An 8,909-nucleotide genomic window follows, 5' to 3' on the forward strand; every position below is an offset into this window, starting at 1 on the left:
CTTCCTTGCCATCCAATTGACCTTTATGTGCAGGTGTCCCTCTTCCCCTTTCTCATTGTGCTCACTCTCCTTCTGTGCCTTTGTTCTATTCTCTCTCCACTTCTCATACTGATGCCAAGCCCTCCTCCATCAATTGTCCTAAAACTCCAAATGGTCAGTTGCCTCTAAACTTCCCTCTGTCCCATGAACAAGTTATGCAGGCAAATGTAGAATTTAAGCTTGGACCAAGCTGAATCAAGAGCTGCAATTAAAGATTTCCCTAAGCCCAGAGGGGACCAGCAAATATTTATAGAAGATTTTGGATTTCTTCTGAGTGCATAAGGCTCAGGGCAACCTGATGCTATAGACCAAGTGTTATTGTCCCCCTCAAATTCAAGTGTTGAAATCTAATTCCCTATGTGTTATATAATATTTGGAGGTAGGGCCTTGGGAGATGATGAGATCGTGAAGGCAGGCACCACATGAGTGGGATTAGTAGCCCCTATCAAAGTCACCATAGAGAGCTCCCTCATCCCTTCTGTCATCTGAGGACATGGTAGAAACATGGCTGTCTATGAAACAGAAGCAAACCCACACCAGACTGGAATCTGCTGACCACTTCACCTTAAATTTTAGCACCTGCAGAACTGAGAGAAATAAATAGGTTTACAAGTTTCCTCATCTATGGCATTCTGTTTTGACGCTAGATTCGCTGAAAACACCAATATATCGACTTATACACCAAATTTTGGAAATGGATGCTGAAACTTTGATGGCAAAAGGTGATTGATCTGCTTGAGAAATGAACCTACGTGATCCCTCTTTCTACAAAGCTGGAGTGAGAGTCAACACAAGCAAGAGTAGGTCACAGTTTTATAAAAGTCATACCTGAAGGGTTTTCAATATCACTTGATCAGATGGTAATTTAATCACACAAAGAACCACAACAAAGCACACAACTATCAGATGTTTTTAACACCACCTCAAAAACACCAATATTACGGAGTGAAAGAAGTCATGGAAGTTTCAAAAGGTCAAACTTTATTTCAATGCTATTATAGATACTTGAAATTCATAGTTACGCCATGAATAAATCCTTGGGCAGGTGGAGGCATGGAGATTCTAGGGTGCAGTTGCTGAGGTCAAAAACTTCCTTTGAAGATGTCCCCTGTCCCCCTCACCCCCTGTCTGCCGGACAAGAGGAGCCCATCCTGGGCAGCACATTAGAGGCAAACGGCCCAGATGCCCAGTTGTGGGCAAACCTCCAGGCCCGGAGGAGGAGGTCACCTCTGGGAGCAGGAGGACCTGCTGGAACCCCTGCCCACAGGCTCCTATTCCTGCTCTCCAGCGCCTCCTGCAGGCAGGCAAACACCCCCAGCAGCAGTAGCAGCAGGCCCTTCAGCAGCTGGGCTGCTGCTCTGCCGAGTGAGAGAAGTCCCTCTCCAGTGAGGCAGAGGAGCCCAGGTTGCACACCCTGGTCTCTGACTCCATGGTTTCCACTGTGTCCAGGACTGGGAGCAGTGCAGGAGCTGTTGGCTGGGGCTGTCCTGGTCACACCTTCTCTGTCATGTCTAGCTCCAGTCACACTTTCAGCTCCAGGACTGAGGCCGGTGGCTCTACAGCAGTTGCCATGAAGTCAGGCAGCTCCTCACTAGGCTGGTCCTGGGCAGTCCCAGGGCAGGGACAGGAGGTCTCTGGAGCTGCCTCTAGCTCCAGCATTGTCCCTGGAGGGGCCCTTCCCCTGGTGCTGCCACTGGCTCAACAGCTGGCCCTGGAAATAGCTATATTTCTGCACCTGAAGCAGGAGCTGAAAAAGGAGAAAGGTCACCAATATCACTCACTTTCCACTGGAATTTCTAAACATGAAAACAACCTCACTGAATTTGAAGGAATTTCAGCCTGAAAACATCAACCCTGGAAAGTCTTCCAGACTGCAGGAGACCTCATCATGTGCCTATGTCTCAATGAGCTCCAGAGACTCCAGCTAGACAAGGACAATGTGCAGTTGTGGCCCTGGTGGGATCACTGGTGAGGCCTGGCCTCTGGCCTAGTAGCTCCATCTGGGGCCTTGGTGTCGACCTGGGGCCTGATGTCTACCTGGTGACTCCTGTCCTATGGTAGGTACCTGGGGGGGCTTCTGCCAAATGGTCAGAGGCATCAGGAGTGAGGGATGAGCCTACATGGGCATCAGCGGAAAAGAAAGGCTCTCACTCCCGCCATTCCTGAAGCAGCAGCCTCGAGATGTGGGGATGCAGCACGGGAACATCTTGTTCTCTTGAGCTTCCCCCACCAAGTGAGCTGACTACGGGGCTGACTCTAGGATGTGGGTGCCTGGTAACCAGAATTCTTTTTTTTTTTTTTTTTTTTTTTTGAGATAGAGTCTCACTCTGTTGCCCAGGCTGGAGTGCAGTGGCACAGTCTTGGCTAACTGCAACCTCCGCCTCCTAGGTTCAATCAATTCTCCTGCCTCAGTCTCCTGAGTATCTGGGATTATAGGCACGAGGCACACATCACCACACCTGGCTAGTTTTTTGTTTTGTTTTGTTTTGTTTTTTGTTTGTTTGTTTTTATATTTTAAGTAGAGAAGGGGTTTTACCATGTTGGTCAGGCTGGTTTCGAACTCCTGACCAAACGATCTGCCCACCTCGGCCTCCCAAAGTGCTGGGATTACAGGTGTGAGCCACTGTGCCTGGCCTGGTTACTAGAATTCTAAGTTCCATCAGGGTCTGTCTGTCACCAATCAAGTGAGGTTGCTTCTTTAAGGTTCCATCCCCTCAGCCTCCTCTTTCCAGAAGACCTACTCAGGACCCCACTGGGCTGCTGACTGCTCACCCTCCCCACAGGTCAGCTCCTTACCTGTATGCAATTATGTTTACTCAGGGACTCTTGTACACCTGTGCCTGGTGTTCACCAGGGGCCTAGGAATCCACCTGGGGCCTGGGATCCTACAGGGGCCTAATGTTACTCTGCAGATTGGATATCAACCTGGGGACTGTGGTTGACCTGCGGGCTGATGTCCACCTGGGGACTGGGTATTCACCTGGGGCCTGCTGTGCACTTGGGGCCGAATGTTCCCCTCAGGGTGAATTCCAACTCAGGCCTGTATGTGCACCAGGGGACTGATGTCTGCCTTCAATCTATGTCCCACTGGGGCCTTGTGTTCACCAGGGACTGGTATCCATCTGTGACCTGATGACCTACTGCATCCTGTTGTTCACCTAAGGCCTGGTGTCTACCTGGGGACTGGTGATCACCTGGGAGCTAGATATCGACCTGGGGCCTGGGTGTCCACTTAAGGCCTGATGTGTACCTGGGAACTGTTTGTCCACCTGGAGACTGGGTGTCCACTTAGGGTCTGATGTCCACCTGAAGTTAGGTATCTACCTAAGGCATGGTGTCTACCTATTGCCTGATGTCCACATGAGTCTGGGATTCAGCTGAGGCCTGCTGTACATCTGGGAACTTGGTGTCCATCTGAGGCCTGATGTCTACCTGGTGACTGCCATCCTCTAGAGGCCTGATGTCCACCTGGGAATGGTCTATCCATGGAAACAGTTATGTCCACCTGGGGCTGGATGTCTCCCAGGGGCTAGATGTCCACCTGTGGCCCCATGTCCACCTAGGGCCTGATGTCCACCTGGGGCACGGTGTTCACCTGAGACCCGGGTGTTTACATAGGGCCTGATGTCCAACTGATACCTAGAGGTCCACTGGGGGCCTTGTATTAACCTGGGGACTGGTATCCAGCTGGGTCCTAATGACCACCTGGGTTGAATTATTCACCTAGAGTTTGGTGTTCATTTAGGGTTTAAGTGTCAGCCTTGGACCTGGTGTCCACCTGGGACTTGGATATGAAACTAGGGGTTTGATGTTCAGTTGAAACATCATGTGCACCTGGGATCTGAGTGTTCGCATGAGGCCAGATAACCACTGGGGGCCTGAATGTCAACCTGGTGTCTGAAATTCACTGGGAGCCTGGGTATCCATCTGGGGCCTGATGTCCACCTGGGACTAGGTGTCAACATGTGGCCTGATGTAAACCTCTAGTTCAGTGTCTACCTTGAGCCTGATGTCCACTGGTGGACTGATGTTTACCTTTGACCTGATGTCCACCTGGAAACAGTCTAATCACTCATGGCCTGATGGTCACCTGGGGTTGAATGTCCAACTGTGCCCAGATGTGCACCTGGAAGCTGGGCATCCACCTGGAATATGATGTTCAGCTGGAGCCTGGAGTTCACCTGAGGCATGAAGTCTACGTGAAGCTTGATGTTCATCTGGGTGCTGGATGTTCATCTGGGGCCTGACATCCACCTGGGGCCTGAGGACCCTTCTCAGGCCTCATGTCCACAAGTTGGCCTGGTATTCATCTGGGGCCTTGGTGTTGATCTGTGGCCTAATGTACTCCAGGGTTCTACTGTCCTCTTGGGTCCCAATGTCTACCAGGATCCTGGTATCCACCTTGGGCCTGGTATCCACCTAGGGCCTGATATTCACCTGGGGACTGGGAAGTCACTTGATAACTGGTGCCCATCTGGGTCCTGATGTTCACCTTGGGACTGGGTAACCACCTGAGGCTTAATGTCCACTTAGGGCATAAGTGTTTATCTGGGGTCTTGTGTTCACGTGGTGCCTGATGTCAACCTTGAACCTAGGTATTCACCAGGGGACTAGTGTCAAGCTGGGGCCAGATGTTCACTTGGGGCCTGATGTCAACTTGAAGCATGGTTGTCAACCTGGGACCTGATGTCCAGTCTAGTGTCCACCTCGGGCCTGTTTTGTATCTGGGGCCTGAGTGTTCACATAGACCCTGGTGTCAATATGGGACCTGGGTATTTACCTGGGGCCTGGATATTCACTGGGACATCATGTCTACCTGGGTATTTGTGTCAATCTGAGCTCTGATGTCCACCTAGGGGTTGGGTACCCACCTAAGGCCTGGTGTTTACATGGGGCCTGTAACACCAGATTCCAGATGAACTCAGATGTCCACCTGAGGCGTGGTGTCCACCTGAGTTCTAAGTGTTCACATAGGGCCTGGTGTCAACTTGGGACCTAAGTATTTACCTGGGGCCTGATTTCCAACTAGTTCTTGTGTCAACATGGGGCCTGATGTCCACTTTGTGTCTAGGTAACCTCCTGATGACTCATGTCCACATGGTTCCTGAGGACCACCTGAGGCCTGGTATTGATTTAGAGCCTAGTATCCACCTGGAGTCTAGGTGTCCACCTGGGACCTGATGTTCACCTGGAGTGTAGGAATTCACCTGGGGCCTGGTGTCCACCTCAAGTGTGTGTATCAAACTGAATGCTGCTGTCCACCTGGATTCCAGTGTATAACTGGGGCATGAAGTACACATGGGGCCTGGGCATCCACCTAGGACCTGATGTTCAGATGAGGGCTGGAGTTCTCCTGGCTTGGTGTCACATGAAGCCTGGGTGTACACCTGGAGCCTGATGTCCCACGTGGATACCATGGCCCCAGTGGTCATCAGAAACTAGGAAACTCTCAGATCCCAGGTGCACATAAAGCTCCAAGTGGCCACCTAGACCACAGGTTGATACACAGGGTCCAGGTGGACACAGAGTACAAGAAGAACACTAGGCCCCAGGTGAACACCAAGCCTCAGGTGTCTACCTAGTCCTCAAGTGGACACCAGGCACTAGATTGACATACAGGTACCAGGTGGATATCAGGCCCCAGGTGAACACCAGGCCCCAGGTGGTTGGGTTACATATACCATAGGTGGCCATCAGCTCCCAGGCCTATATCCACTCCTCAGCTGAAAATCAGGATCCAGGTGGATACCCATGTCCTACGTGAACACCAGGTTCCAAATGAACATCAGGCTTCAAGTGAACACACAGGCCCCAGTTCAATACCAGCCTCAGGTAGATATCAGGAACCAGGGGGACCACAGGGCCAATGTGCATGCCTACTCTCTTGGAATACATCATGTTCAAGGTGGACACCCAGACTCCAGGTAGACATCTGGTGCCAGGTGGACATCTGGTTGCAGGTGGGCATCAGGCCCCAGGTGGATACCCAGTCTACAGGTGTAAATGAGGCCCCAGTATTTCATCAGGCCCCAGTTAAACACTTGACTAAAGGTGTGCATCAAGACCCAGATTGACACGCAGGCTTCAGGTGCACATTGAGCCCAAAGTGTACACCCGTGCCCAGGTGGACAACAGGCCCAAGGTGTACACCAGACCCCAAGTGGACATCAGGTTCCAGGTTGACACCAGTCTCAAGGTAGATGCTTAAGCCCTGATTGGTCATCAGGCCCAAGGTGGATACCTTGACCCCAGGGGGTCATCAGGTCCCAGGTAGTCCCCAGGTGGACACTAGGCCTTAGGTTAACACAAGATCTGACATGGTTTCAGCCCCCATGTGGACTTTAGTCATAAGGAGCTTACCTAGGCCCTAAGTGTGGACATCAGGCCCCAGGTTGACACAATGAACCAGGTAGAAGTCAGGTTCTAAGTAGACACCCAAGCCCTAGGTAAATACTTCGGTCCCAAGCCAACATCAGGCCCTATGTGGACACCCAGACTCCAGGCAGACATCACGCCCCAGGTGAACACTGAACTAGGTGATCATCAGGCCCCAGGTTGACACATAGGCCGCAGGTAGACAACAGGCACAGGTGAACTTCAGGCTCCAGATGAACATTGGGCTCCAGGAAGAAGTCTGTGCCCCAGTTAAACACCAGGTCTTAGGTAGATATCAGGCTTCAAATGGATGCCCAGGCCCTAGGTGGATATAAGGCCTCAGGCAAACAGCAGGCCCCAGGTAGACATTAGACACCAGGTGGAAACTCAGGCCACAAGTGAACATCTGTCCCCAGGTGGACATCCATCCCAAGGTGGACATCAGGCCAGAGATGTACATCCAGGCCCCAGGAGAACTCTAGGTCCCAGGAGGACACTCAAGCGCCAGGAGGACACCCAGTCCCTAGGTAAGTAAAAGGCCCCAAGTGGACATGATGTTCCAGATGGATATGAGGTCCCAAGTGGATACTAGGCAGAGGTGTACATGAGGCCTCAGGTGGACCCCAGGTCTCAGGTGCACACCAGGCCCCAGGGGAACACTGGGCCCTAGGTAAGCATGCAGTCCCAGGTGGACAGCAGGTGCCAGGAGGACAGCAGGACCCAGCTGGTCATAAAGCCAGAGGTGAACACCAGTTCCACATGAGCACCAGTCCTCAGGTGGGCACCTAGTCCTCCCATGTGCATCAAGTACCAGGATGACACACAGGCACCAGCTGAACTCTGGGCCTCAGCTGAACATCAGATCCCAGGTGGTCACCCAGGCCCTAGGTGAACACCAGGTTTTAGGTGGACACCAGGTCCTAGGTGGATATCTGTGCTCCTGATGAACCTCAGGCACCAGTGGACACTCAGGCCCTTTGTAGACATCTGGCTTCATGTGCACTCCCAGGGTCCAGGTATACATGAGGCCCCAGAGGAACATCAGTCCTTAGTCACCTAAGACTGAATTCCCCTAGGGCTGGAGACTGAGTATTCACCTGGGGCCTAGGAATCTACCTGGGGCCGGATGTCCATCTGGGGCCTGATGTCTACTCAGGTTCAGATGTCCACCTAGGGCGGGGTGTTTTTCTGGAGCCCAGAGTTCACCTGACATCTTGGTATCAACCTGGGGCCTATGGGTCCACTTGGAGCCTGGTGTGCACCTGAAGCCTGAGTTTTCACCCAAGATCTGATGAGCACCTGGGGCCCAGGTTTCCATCTGAAACCTCAGGCTCTACATATACATCTGGGCCCCAGGTATACACTAGACACCAAAAGAACTCCAGACCCTATCTTAACATGAGGTCCTAGGTGGAAGCCCAGGCCTCATGTCCACATTAGGCCCCAGGTAGACACGACTCCAGGTGGGCATCAGGCCTGATATGGTTTGGCTCCATGTCTCCACCCAAATCTCATGTTGAATTGTAATCCCCATGTGTTGAAGGAGGGGCCTGGTGGGAGGTGATTGAATCATGGGGGCAGACTTCCCACTTGCTGTTCTCGTGATAGAGTTCTTACAAGATCTGGTTATTTGAAAGTGTGTAGCACTTCCCCCTTCTCTCTCCCTCCTCCTCCTCCGTGGTAAAAAGGGCTTCCTTCCTCTTGGCCTTACATCATGATTGTAAGTGTCCTGAGCCCTCCCAGTCATGCTCCCTATTAAGCCTGCAAAACTGCAAGTCATTTAAACCTCTTTTCCTCTCAAATTGCCAAATATCAAGTAGTTTTTTTTATAACAGTGTGAAAATGGACTAATACAAGGCCTTAGGATAACAACCATGTTTCAGGCCATAGGTGGACATCTGGTTGCAGCTAGACACTATTCCCCAGGTGGATACCTAAGCTAAAGGTTGATGTTAGTCCCCAGGTAAACAACAAGCCCCAGGTGAATACCTGTGCCCCAAGTAGACATCAGGCCTCAGGCTGGCACTCAGCCCAAGCTGAACATTAGGCTCCAGGTGGACACCCAACCTCCAGGTGGATACCAGGCCCCAGGGGTACACCAGATTCCTGGTAGGCATAAGGCCCCAGGAGGACACTAGAATCCAGGTGTACATAAAGCCACTGATTGACACCAAGCCCTCAGATGAACACCAGGCCAACTGGTGGACATTAGGTACATGAGAATACTTGGGCACCAGGTGGGTATCAGGACCCAGGTAAACATCAAACATCAGGTGGACATCATTCTCCATGTAGACTCTAGTCCCAGCTAAACATCAGGCTCCAGGTGGAAGCCCAGACCCCAGGTGCACTTCTGGCCACAATTAAGCATCTGTCCCCAGGTGAACATCAGACTATGGATGGATAGAAAGTCCTCAGGTGGACATCAGGTCAAAAGTGAATATAAGTCTCCAGGAAGACATCTGGCCCCAGGTGGATGTTGAACTAGAAGTTTA

General features: G+C 51.7%; 1 pseudogene; it reads right to left on the bottom strand.

Moving 5' to 3' along the window:
• Positions 1–1,202: 1,202 nt before the first annotated feature.
• LOC103247493 (uncharacterized protein C2orf27A-like) lies at positions 1,203–8,705 on the bottom strand (annotated as a pseudogene).
• Between the last annotated feature and the right edge of the window lie 204 nt (positions 8,706–8,909).

The sequence above is a fragment of the Chlorocebus sabaeus genome, chromosome 6 (assembly GCF_047675955.1).
Source record: "Chlorocebus sabaeus isolate Y175 chromosome 6, mChlSab1.0.hap1, whole genome shotgun sequence".
NCBI lineage: Eukaryota > Metazoa > Chordata > Mammalia > Primates > Cercopithecidae > Chlorocebus > Chlorocebus sabaeus.